At 41.7% G+C, this 11307-nt stretch overlaps 1 long non-coding RNA gene across 2 annotated transcripts; it reads left to right on the top strand.

The window, feature by feature from the left end:
• The first annotated feature begins 1820 nt into the window (after window positions 1–1820).
• On the top strand, window positions 1821–11090 carry LOC135574741 (uncharacterized). 2 transcript variants are annotated; one of them, XR_010465635.1, is made up of 3 exons: window positions 1821–1947; window positions 2480–3171; window positions 3277–11090. It is a non-coding gene; the product is annotated as an uncharacterized LOC135574741 (long non-coding RNA). The 2 variants fall into 2 exon arrangements; XR_010465636.1 differs by having other exon boundaries at window positions 7050–11090.
• The last annotated feature ends 217 nt before the right edge of the window (window positions 11091–11307 follow it).

The following is an 11307-nucleotide window of genomic DNA, read 5'->3' on the forward strand; positions in this document are numbered from 1 at the left end:
TGGATTCTAAAAGGTAACAGGATAAAATGACCATTCCAAACATTCCCAACATCTCTTGAGACACTTTATTCCATCTTATTCTGAAATAGATTTATAATATTGACTAAAGGGAGGGTGTTGAAAAAGCAGTTGTGTTAGACGCCAGCATTTGGGTTGCCAAACTTAAAATGGCCTTTTAAAATGTTTTGTTCATGAACATGAAGGGCATTGTAGTGCGGTGGTTATGTAAAATCATGGGGGAAAAGAGAGACCAGTCATTTACAAGAGTAAATCATTAGACTGGGTGGTGAGATAAATGTTGTCGTGTCTAAGTGTAGTATAGGCTACATAAAGGGTACATAAACATTGGGATGGATTATTATTAATGACTGGAGGGAGGACAGTGGGCTCTCTGTGAACAGAAGTTATCATGTATTGTTTTTTCTGTCATTTAAAACTTTTTGTTCACCTGGTAAAGTAACGTTAGACAGAAAGACAGTGTTAGAGTGTAAGAGAAATGTACTGTGTGATGGTGATTGAGAGGGTTTTCTGAGCTGAAGGAAACAGATATGTAAACTAGTGAAAGTAACAAATGAAATGGAAAATAAGAATTCTAATATTTATTGTTTGGACTGATTAAGATTTAGCAAAGTGAAAACTTTTAAGAGAGGATGGGGTGTCTCTCTCTCTTTGAAATGTTTCCAGAGGCTGTTGTCTTGGGAAACAGTTAGTGAAATTCTGGAGTTTTATCAAGTATAAAGGTATCTGGCCGCAGAGGGAGCTCCCAAATATGTAAGGGCTGGCCAATTATTGATTTTGCCCTACGTTTTACCACACACACCAGCACACGCACACACAACACACCGGTTATGAGTATTTGGTAGTGGTGTTAATACTGTGTTTGATCTATTGATGTGGGGTCTTTTTCATTTGGTTGTAAACCGGGTAAGCAAAATGATGGAAATGTTTGAAATGGTTTCGAAAGTACAGGGAAAGAAAATACTTAATGGTGTTGTAGGACCTTTGTCCTGACTTTCTGGTGAGGCCTGATCAACCTCACTAGATATGATAGAGACAATGGGTGAGAATTAAGTATAACATGAAGAAGTGTATTGCTGTTGTTTTGGTTGTTCTTGTTTTTGTCTTTGTTTCGATATAAATCTCACCAGATTGGGTCTGCTGTATGGTCGGGATTTGTTCCTGAGGTTTAGCGCTGTAACTCCCTGACCCTGTAACTCTGCCATGAGGTCGCCAGTATGATAAGGGAGTATAAGCAAATTTGAAAAATAGTTTCAACAAGTGTGTTGTTATGCTCTTTGACATTTGTCTTAGAAATGTTGGTATTAGGAAAATTGGGAATGTAATGATTTGTCATACGGTGAATAGCTGGTCTGAATTTCCTGAATCAGACATGTCTTAACCCTTGTGTTGTCTTAAGGGTCAAAAATGACCCGCCACTATGTTTAACAGTAGAGAAATTCCCCTAAATTATGTTTTTTCAACTTGAAATTTGATTACTTTCCTAGAGTGACCTCAACATTAGAAAAAGTGAAACATCGCAATAATAATTACACCTAGAGAATTGCGTGCGCGAGCGTTGCAAAATAAATGTAAACATACATGTTATTCAATTATTGCACCCACACTGCTCGCGCGCGCCAATGAGCATCTGCGTTGCCAAGGGCTAAAATACGTAGAAGTCTGTTCTATTTGTGACGCTGATCGTGCTGCAAGTCCTGCCTCTCCCATCTCCTCATTGGTTTACAGAAGCAAATATCCACGTGCCATCTCCTCATTGAACGGAGGTCGGTGATGGTAATACACCTTTTATGACAGTTTAGTTGCCAGTCGTTGGTTAAGTCCAAAGAAGAAAAGGCCTGGAAGGAGGAGAGATGACTAGAAACGATTCGGTTGACCGTTTTATGTGTGGATTAGTTGTCATAGTAGAGGACCTTGTGTGGATTTCAGGTAAAATAGCACCTCAACGTTTATATCCCAGGACAAATTAACTAGCAACAACAAGCTAGCTAAATAGGACAAATTAGCTAGCAACTGCAAGTTAGCTAGCTAAATTACCATGAATGTTTAATGCTTTTCGACCTGTCCCCAAATTAATATAATTGGTTCAGAATTTGTTTTGATATTTTAACCTGCGTGTCTTGATTGCGTTTGGTGTGGGGGGACAAAATCAATTTGCGCACGATGGTGCATGCGCTCGGCCAGTTTGGGTACGGTGTCAGGCAAAACTAAAACTTTCTTATGCATGTGCAGCATCTCCCCTCCACGACCGCAAGTTCACAGACAAAATAAACCAAATTTCAGACAAAATAAACCAAATTTTAGACAAAATAAAAATGTCTTGAAAGCCTTGTTTACTAATGGGGAATGCAGTCAGAGGATATAAAGGTGCTGCAGATAACATTTCCCCAGTTCTCTCTTTGCTGAAGCCATGAGTGCACGTTTCAGTGCTCAACAGGTCATAGATCTGATTTTTTTTCAGATGTCCAGGAGGTACAAGAGAACAATGATTTAGAAGAGGAGGAGGTATCTGAAGATGAAGATGGGGAAGAATACAACCCAGAGCACGATGCATCATCTTCAGATGAAGAAATCCCCCAAGCTGAAAGAGATATTTTTGTCAAAGAACAGCAACATAACATGGTCCTTGTCACCATATGACAACCAGGGCAGGATGGCAGCACAAAATATCATAAGGATGAAAAGACATGCAGATGACAAGGCTCACAAGACATGCAGATGCCCAGGACATCACCTCAACATTGTACATGTTCATCACACCAGCCATCGAAAAAATCATCCTGGAGATGACATATTTGGAGGGTTTCCGTAAATCTGGAGTCAACTGGAAAAGGATGGATGACATTGACCTGCGTGCCTAAATAGGGCTGCTAATCTTAGCGGGTGTGTATAGGTCCCGAGGCGAGGCTACATATAGTCTCTGGAATGCAGAGAGTGGAAGGCCGATTTTCCGTGCCACGATGCCACTGAAAGTCTTTCACACTTTCTCAAGAATGCTACGATTTGATAACCGTGAGTCAAGACCTGCAAGATGTGTGAGAGACAAATTGGCGGCCATAAGAGAGGTCTGGGAGAAGTGGGTGGAGCGTCTGCCATACCTCTACAACCCTGGTCCTGAAGTAACAGTGGATGAGCAACTGGTTCCATTCAGAGGTACATTATTATTTTCATATCTGTAATGTAAGTGGTTTTCACTGTTCATTTTATTATGTATCGACACTGATACTAATTACTGATAGTAATCTCTTTTGTCAAAAGGTCACTGTCCTTTCCGGCAGTATATGCCTAGCAAGCCAGCAAAGTATGGAATCAAGATTTGGGTGGCCTGTGACACACAATCCAGCTACGCTTGCCAAAGCAGCAGCTACTCTTCCTGGGGTCCAGCAAAATTAAGGCAGTTAATACAATTTAAAAAACATTACAATAAATTTACAGATTTCACAACACACTGCGTGCCCTCAGGCCCCTACTCCACCACTACCACATATCTACAGTACTAAATCCATGTGTATGTATAGTGCAATTGTGTATGTAATCGTGTGTGTGTGTGTGCCAATGTTTGTGTTGCTTCACAGTCCCCGCTGTGCCATAAGGTGTTTTTTTAATCTGTTTTTGAAATCTAATTTTACTGCTGGCATGAGTTACTTTCTGTGGAATAGAGTTCCATGTCGTCATGGCTCTATGTAGTACTCTGTGCCTCCCATAGTCTGTTCTGGACTTGGGGACTGTGAAGAGACCTCTTGTGGCATGTCTTGTGGGGTATGCATGGGTGTCCGAGCTGTGTGCCAGTAGTTTAGACAGACAGCTCTGTGCATTCAACATGTCAATACCTCTCATAAATAAAAGTAGTGATGAAGTCAATCTCTCCTCCACTCAGCCAAGAGAGATTGACATGCATATTATTAATATTAGCTCTCTATGTACATCCAAGGGCCAGCCGTGTTGCCCTGTTCTGAGCCAATTGCAAGTCCTTTTTTGTGGCACCTGACCATACGACTGAACAGTAGTCAAGGTGCAACAAAATTAGGGCCTGTAGGACCTGCCTTGTTGATAGTGTTGTTAAGGCATGTCACGCCCTGACCATAGTTATCTTTGTTTTCTTTATTATTTTGGTTAGGTCAGGGTGTGACGAGGGTGATATATGTGTTTTTCTCCTGTCTAGGGTTTTTGTATGTTTATGGGGTTTTCCAGTCTATGTGTTTTTATGTCTATGGTTGCCTAGGTTGGTTCTCAATCAGAGGCAGCTGTTTATCGTTGTCTCTGATTGGGGACCATATTTAGGTAGCCATATGCCTTGGATAGTTTATGGGTTATTGTCTATGTGTAGTTGCCTGTGTCTGCACTCGTTGTTCATAGCTTCACGTTCGTTTTGTTGTTTTGGTTAGTTTGTTTAGTGTGTATTCGTTAAATAAAAGAAGGTTGTATTCAAATCACGCTGCGCCTTGGTCTCCTCGTTATGACGAATGTGACAAGGCGGCAGAGCATCGCTTTATTATAGACAGATTTCTCCCCATCTTAGCAACTAACGGCATCATAATGTTTTGACCATGACAGTTTAGAATCTAGGGCTACTCCAAGCAGTTTAGTCGTCTATACTCAATTTCCACATTATTTATTACATTATTTAGTTGAGGTTTAGAGTTTAGTGAGTGTTTTGTTCCAAATACAATGCTTTTAGTTTTAGAAATATTTAGGGCTAATTTATTCCTTGCCACCCACTCTGAAACTAACTGCAGCTCTTTGTTGAGTGTTTCAGTCATTTCAGTCGCTGTAGCAGCTGACATGTATAGTGTTGAGTCATCCGCATACATAGACACTCTGGGTTTACTCAAAGTTAGTGGCATGTCGTTAGTAAATATTGAAAAAAGCAAAGGGCCTAAACAGCTACCCTGGGGAATTCCTGATTCGAACTGGATTGTATTTGAGAGGCTTCCATTAAAGAACACCCTCTGTTTTGTTAGATAAGTAACTCTTTATCCACATTATAGCAGGGAGTGTAAAGCCATAACACATATGTTTTTCCAGCAGCAGAATGTGATCGATAATGTCAAAAGCTGCACTGAAGTCTAACAAAACAACCCCCACAATACTTTTATCATCAATTTCTCTCAGCCAATCATCAGTCATTTGTGTTAAGTGCTTGTTGAATTTCCTTCCCTATAAGAATGCTGAAATTCTGTTGTCAATTTGTTTACTGTGAAATATCTTTGTATCTGGTCAAACACATTTTTTTCCAGAAGTTTACTAAGGGTTGGTAACAGGCTGATTGGTCGGCTATTTGAGCCAGTAAAGGGGGCTTTACTATTCTTGGGTAGCGGAATGACTTTAGCTTCCCTCCAGGCCTGAGGGCACACACTCTCTAGTAGGCTTAAATTGAAGATGTGGCAAATAGGAGTGGTAATATCGTCTGCTTATCAAGAATCAAAGTAAGACCCAGATGCAGACTGTGTCGAAGTAACACTGTTTATTGTAGCAACAGGGGCAGGCAAAGACAGGTCGAGGCAGGCAGGGGTCGAAAATCCAGGGTAAGGGAAAAGGTACAGGACAGCAGGTGGACTCAGGGTCAGGGACAGGCAGGATTCAGTAATCCAGAGGTGGAGCAAAGGTATAAAATGTCAAAACCGGGAGGACTAGCAAAGAGAGGCTGAGAAACGATAGGAGCTGACAAGAAAACCGCTGGTAAGCTTGAACGAATAAGACGAACTGGCAACAAACAGACAGAGAACACAGGTATAAATACATAGGGGATAATTAGGAAGATGGGCGACACCTGGAGGGGGGTGGAGACAAGGACAGGTGAAATAGATCAGGACGTGACTGCTATTATCCTCAGCAATTTTCCATCCAGATTGTCAGACCCCGGTGGCTTGTCATTGTTGATAGACAACAATATTTTTTTCACCTCTTCCACACTGACTTCACGGAATTCAAAAGTACAATTCTTGTCTTTCATAATTTGGTCAGATATACTTGGAAATGCAAGTGTCAACGTTTGCTGCTGGCATGTCATCCCTAAGTTTGCTTATCTTGCCAATGAAAAGCCATTAAATTAAAGTAGTTTGCAATATCAGTGGGCTTTGTGATGAATGAGCCATCTGATTCAATGAATGAAGGAGCCGAGTTGGCTTTTTTCCACAAAATGTCATTTATGGTGCCAAAAAGCTTTTTACTATCATAATGTATCTTCGTTTCATAGTGTAGTTTATTTAGTTTAGTCACATGATTTCTTAATTTGCAATATGTTTGCCAATCAGTTGGGCTGCTAGACTTAATTGCCATACCTTTTGCCTCATCCCTCTCAAGAATACAATTTTTCAATTCCTCATCAATCCAAGGGGATTTAACAGTTTTTACAGTAATTTTCTTAATGTGTGCGTGCTTATTAGTAACTGGAATAAGTGGTTTCATAAATGCGTCAATTGCAGCATCTGGTTGCTCCTCATTACACACCATAGACCAGCAAATATTATTTACATCATCAACATATGAATCACTACAAAACGTCTTGTATGACCTCTTATACACTAGATTAGGCCAAGCCTTTTCTTAGATATGGCTATTATATTGTGATCACTACATCCTATGGATTTGGATACTGCTTTAAAGCAAATATCTGCAGCATTAGTAAAGATGTGATCAATACATGTTGATGATTTAATTCCTGTGCTGTTTGTAATAACCCTGGTTGGTTGACTGACAACCGTGAGCTATAGTCGGCCTTGTCTCAGGATGGAAAGTTGGTGGTTGGATATATCCCTCTAGTGGTATGGGGGCTGTGCTTTGGCAAAGTGTGTGGGGTTATATCCTGCCTGTTTGGCCCTGTCCGGGGGTATCGTCGGACGGGGCCACATTGTCTCCCGACCCCTCCTGTCTCAGCCTGCAGTATTTATGCTGCAATAGTTTGTGTCGGGGGCTAGGGTCAGTCTGTTATATCTGGAGTATTTATCTTGTCTTATCCGGTGTCCTGTGTGAATTTATGTATGCTCTCTCTAATTCTCTCTTTTTCTCTATTTTCTTTCTTTCTCTCTCAGGAGGACCTGAGCCCTAGGACCATGCCTCAGGACTACCTGGCCTGATGACCCCTTGCTGTCCCCAGTCCACCCCTTCGTGCTGCTGCTCCAGTTTCAACTGTTCTGCCTGCGGCTATGGAACCCAGACCTGTTCACCAGACGTGCTACCTGTCCCAGACCTGCTGTTTTCAACTCTCTAGAGACAGCAGGAGTGGGAGAGATACTCTGAATGATCAGCCATGAAAAGCCAACCGTCATTTACTCCTGAGATGCTGACCTGTTGCACCTTCTACAACCACTGTGATTATTATTATTTGACCCACATATTTGACCCCACATGGCCACATCTTGGCCATGTTCTGTTATAATCTCCACCCGGCACAGCCAGAAGAGGACTGGCCACCCCTCATAGCCTGGTTCCTCTCTAGGTTTCTTCCTAAGTTGTGGCATTTCTAGGGAGTTCTTCCTAGCCACCGTGCTTCTACACCTGCATTGCTTGCTGATTGGGGTTTTAGGCTGGGTTTCTGTACAGCACTTTTGTGACGTCAGCTGATGTAAGAAGGGCTTTATAAATACATTTTATTTTATTTGATCCAGGTTGCAGGCACTGGTTACAGTTTGAAGTGTTTTCCTGAGTGGGCAGCTTGATGATAGCCAGTCAATATTTAAATCACCCAGAAAATATACTTCTCTGTTGATATCACATACATTATCAAGCATTTCACACATATTATCCAGATACTGACTGTTAGCACTTGGTGGTCTATAGCAGCTCTCCACAAGAATGGGCTTTAGGTGATGCAGATGAACCTGTAGCCATATTACTTCAACAGTTATTTAAAATTAGATTGCCTCCAAGCTTTACAGGAATGTGGTTCTGAATATAGACCGCAACACCGCCTCCGTTGACATTTCTGTCTTTTCGGTAGATGTTATAACCATGTATTGCTACCACTGTATCATTAAAGGTATTGTCTACGTGAGTTTCAGAGATAGTCAGAATATGAATGTCATCTGTTACAAGCAAGTTATTGACTTCATGGACCTTGTTTCTTAGGCTACATATGTTAATATGGGCTATTTTTAGCACTTTTCTGGGTTGCTTGATTGTTTTTAATGCTTTACTGGGAAGCTTATCAGAGGTAGACTTACTCATGTTATTTACATTGGAGCTGATAGTAAAGGGTGAGCTGCATAAAGTGGTCTTCTAACTATTGCACACTACCTCAATGCTAACAGTGTAATTACTGCTTACAATAGCTGTAGGATAAACATGTATTCGGTGCAATTAGGGATAAATAAATTAAATGACTTATATTGTGTTTGCCAATGCCCTTAAGATGATGTACATTTAAGGCAGCATTAAGATGACCCATTGTCACAGTGGTAGGCATAAACTGAGCTGGTCATGGATCATTTACCAGTCATTGTTTCAACGCAGCCTTGAAATGCGTGGACAGAGTCCAGGAGACAAGATTATTTGGATGGACTCCGTCAGCAGCTCCTGAACTCGTCAGCAGCTCCAGAAGAGGAAGATCACCATGGTTGGCACAGTTAGAAAGAACAAGCTTGAGCTCCCCCCTGCACTCCTCGCAACAAAGGGGAGAGAGGCCTTCTCATGAAAGTTTGCCTTCACCCACCACCACTCTAGTTTCTTACCTCCCAAAGAAGAACAAGAATGTGGTCCTCCTGAGCACACTGCAAAAAAGGGCTGAGATCAGTATTCGTGAGGACACGAAGCCAGCCATCATCCTGGACTACAACCACAACAAAGGAGGTGTGGACAACCTGGACAAGGTGATTGGAACTTACAGCTGCAGGAGGATGGCTGCCCGCTGGCCCCTGGTCATCTTCCATAACATCATTGATTTGTCATACAATGCCTTCGTGATATGGAACAAGATCAACCCTACCTGGATGCCTGATATGCGGAACAAGAGGAGGGTGTTCCTGGAGAAGCTAGGAAAGGCACTTGTAACCCCACACATTCAAAGAAGGGAGTGCCTACCCCGCACAGCATTTTCTGCAGCACTTGTGAAAGCTGTTCAGGGGGCTGAATCTTGTCCTGATCCACCTGAGGCTGCAGCTGGGGCAGGCAAGAGAAAGAAATGCCAATTCTGCCCCAAAAGAAGGACTGTAAAACAAGAACTATGTGCTACACATGTGAAAAGACATACTGTCCTACATGTGCTAATTAGAGTTGATTGAATGATGTTCTTCACATTTTTGTTTTGTATATATTATCTTATTTTATTCTTATTTATTGTTGTTGTTTATACACCTTGTGGGTTGAGGCAAAGGTACAGGACTGTAGGCAGGCTCAGGGTCAGGTCAGGCAGAGGTCGGTAATCCAGAGTAGTGGGGCAAAAATACAGGACGGCAGGCAGGCTCATGGTCAGGACAGGCAGAGGGGTCAAAGCTGGGAAAAACTAGAAAACAGGAACTAAGAAAAGACAGGAGCAAGGGGGAAAACGCTGGTAGGTTCTATGAACAAAAACAAGCTGCTTCATTTTAGGGGTTTAGTGAAGGCGGGTCATTTTTTATCCTTAGAACAAGGGTAGTATACAGAATGTTAAGACTACACAAGGGTACAACTGTTGTTTTGGTCTGTCCTCTCTTGAGCTATAGCTAAGGTGACCATATATGGTATCTAGATGCATGGAAGGAATACTTTGGAGAACAGTGTGAATCTCACCCCCTCTAACCGGCTGAAGTAATGGCAAAAATGGCGTTCAATATGGCCCTGTCTTTCACCACTTCTACTGTGAGACCTGAGCCTTAGCCAGCAACCACAGCATCCAGTCGAAGCTATCAACTGTCTTTTCTCTCATGCCTTTTCTCTCAGGAGTGTGACATGAGCTCATGTGGAGTGAGCATGGAGAGAGATCCCGTCCAAACTTATCTCATGCTGCTCGTGTACTGGTAGGAAGACATAATGGACTGTGAAGGACAGTGGCGGCTCAGGTAAGAGACATTATCAAGGGCAATCCACTTTGAACATGTGCCATTGGTAGGACAAACTGAAAAACTATCTGAAGCAGAACATGAAGAAATGCAGGAAGAAGAGTGCCAGGAAAGAGGGGGGAGGTCAACTGTGCCCGTAATTTGATTAAGGTTTGCCCTAAACTGTTTATTTGAGGTATCAGGGTGATTGTGGAGGTCTGCACACTGGGATATGTATGGTCATTTAGGTTTTAAAAAATGCATTGAGATACCGATCTGTCATTAACATGCCACTTGCGACAGTGTAATCTTGTAATTTTGTTCTACCGTGTTATCAGAATTCTAATGTTACAGCGCATCAATACATATAGCTATCTGGATGATACAGTACAACTGACTTGAGCATGTTTTACTATATGTTAATAACTGTATAAGTGGACTAGCAGTAGTGACTAACGGGTTATGGGTTAGATGGAATGATTTATGTGCAAATGTAGGAGGTTAAGTACATACGGGGCATGTGTTTGAGACAGAATGTTTGCATACAGGTGTTAATTGCAGATTCTAGAAGAGATAGTGTTGTCATTTCAGACACTATTTTCAACTTTCAGTGAGGGGATTGTCAAAGATGGTACAACGCTTGAAAGAATAGCCACAGATCCTTGTATACAGGAGGCCACCTCACCGGAAGGGAAGTTCGCTGTAGTAGTGATAGAGGAAAATAAAATGTTTGAAATGACTAATTATGTATACATTCCAATCAGAAACTGACTAGTCCAAATGCTATAATGTACTGTCCCTCTTGCTCCCTTTCACAATTGTATATAATGTAGTCAGGAAGTTTAGTAACAATGAAGGTCTGTTCTTTAAGTTCATTCAGTTGTACAAATCTCCAGGTGGTGGGAACGGACCATCTCCAAAATGGTCGGGAATGTTGATTTATGCTGACTGGCCTTGACTTCGTGCTGATAACGCGGAGGCTTGAGAATTAGAGGGGCCCTCTGTTTGTGAAACGGAACGTTTGGAAAACGCTGACGTCATTTTCAGTTTATAACCTGTGGTAATGTGTGTAAGCATTTAGTACTCTCTGGAATTAAACGCTCTTTACCTGGCTTTTAAGACTGGTCTCGATCTACTTCATGCATAATTAATGAACTTACACCTCATTAATGAATAGAAACGAGTGTGAAATTGGTTTTGGCAATTAAAGCATAGAGTAATTTAGAATTTCTCTATCAAGTAGTAGCATCACATCTCCTGTAGAGTGTGCCAAATAATAGGTGACCATTGCTGTACTGTAACTGCGTTCGTCTGTTGAAAGAAGAGAGTCGGACCG

This window comes from Oncorhynchus nerka, linkage group LG13 (assembly GCF_034236695.1).
Source record: "Oncorhynchus nerka isolate Pitt River linkage group LG13, Oner_Uvic_2.0, whole genome shotgun sequence".
Taxonomy (NCBI): Eukaryota; Metazoa; Chordata; class Actinopteri; order Salmoniformes; family Salmonidae; genus Oncorhynchus; species Oncorhynchus nerka.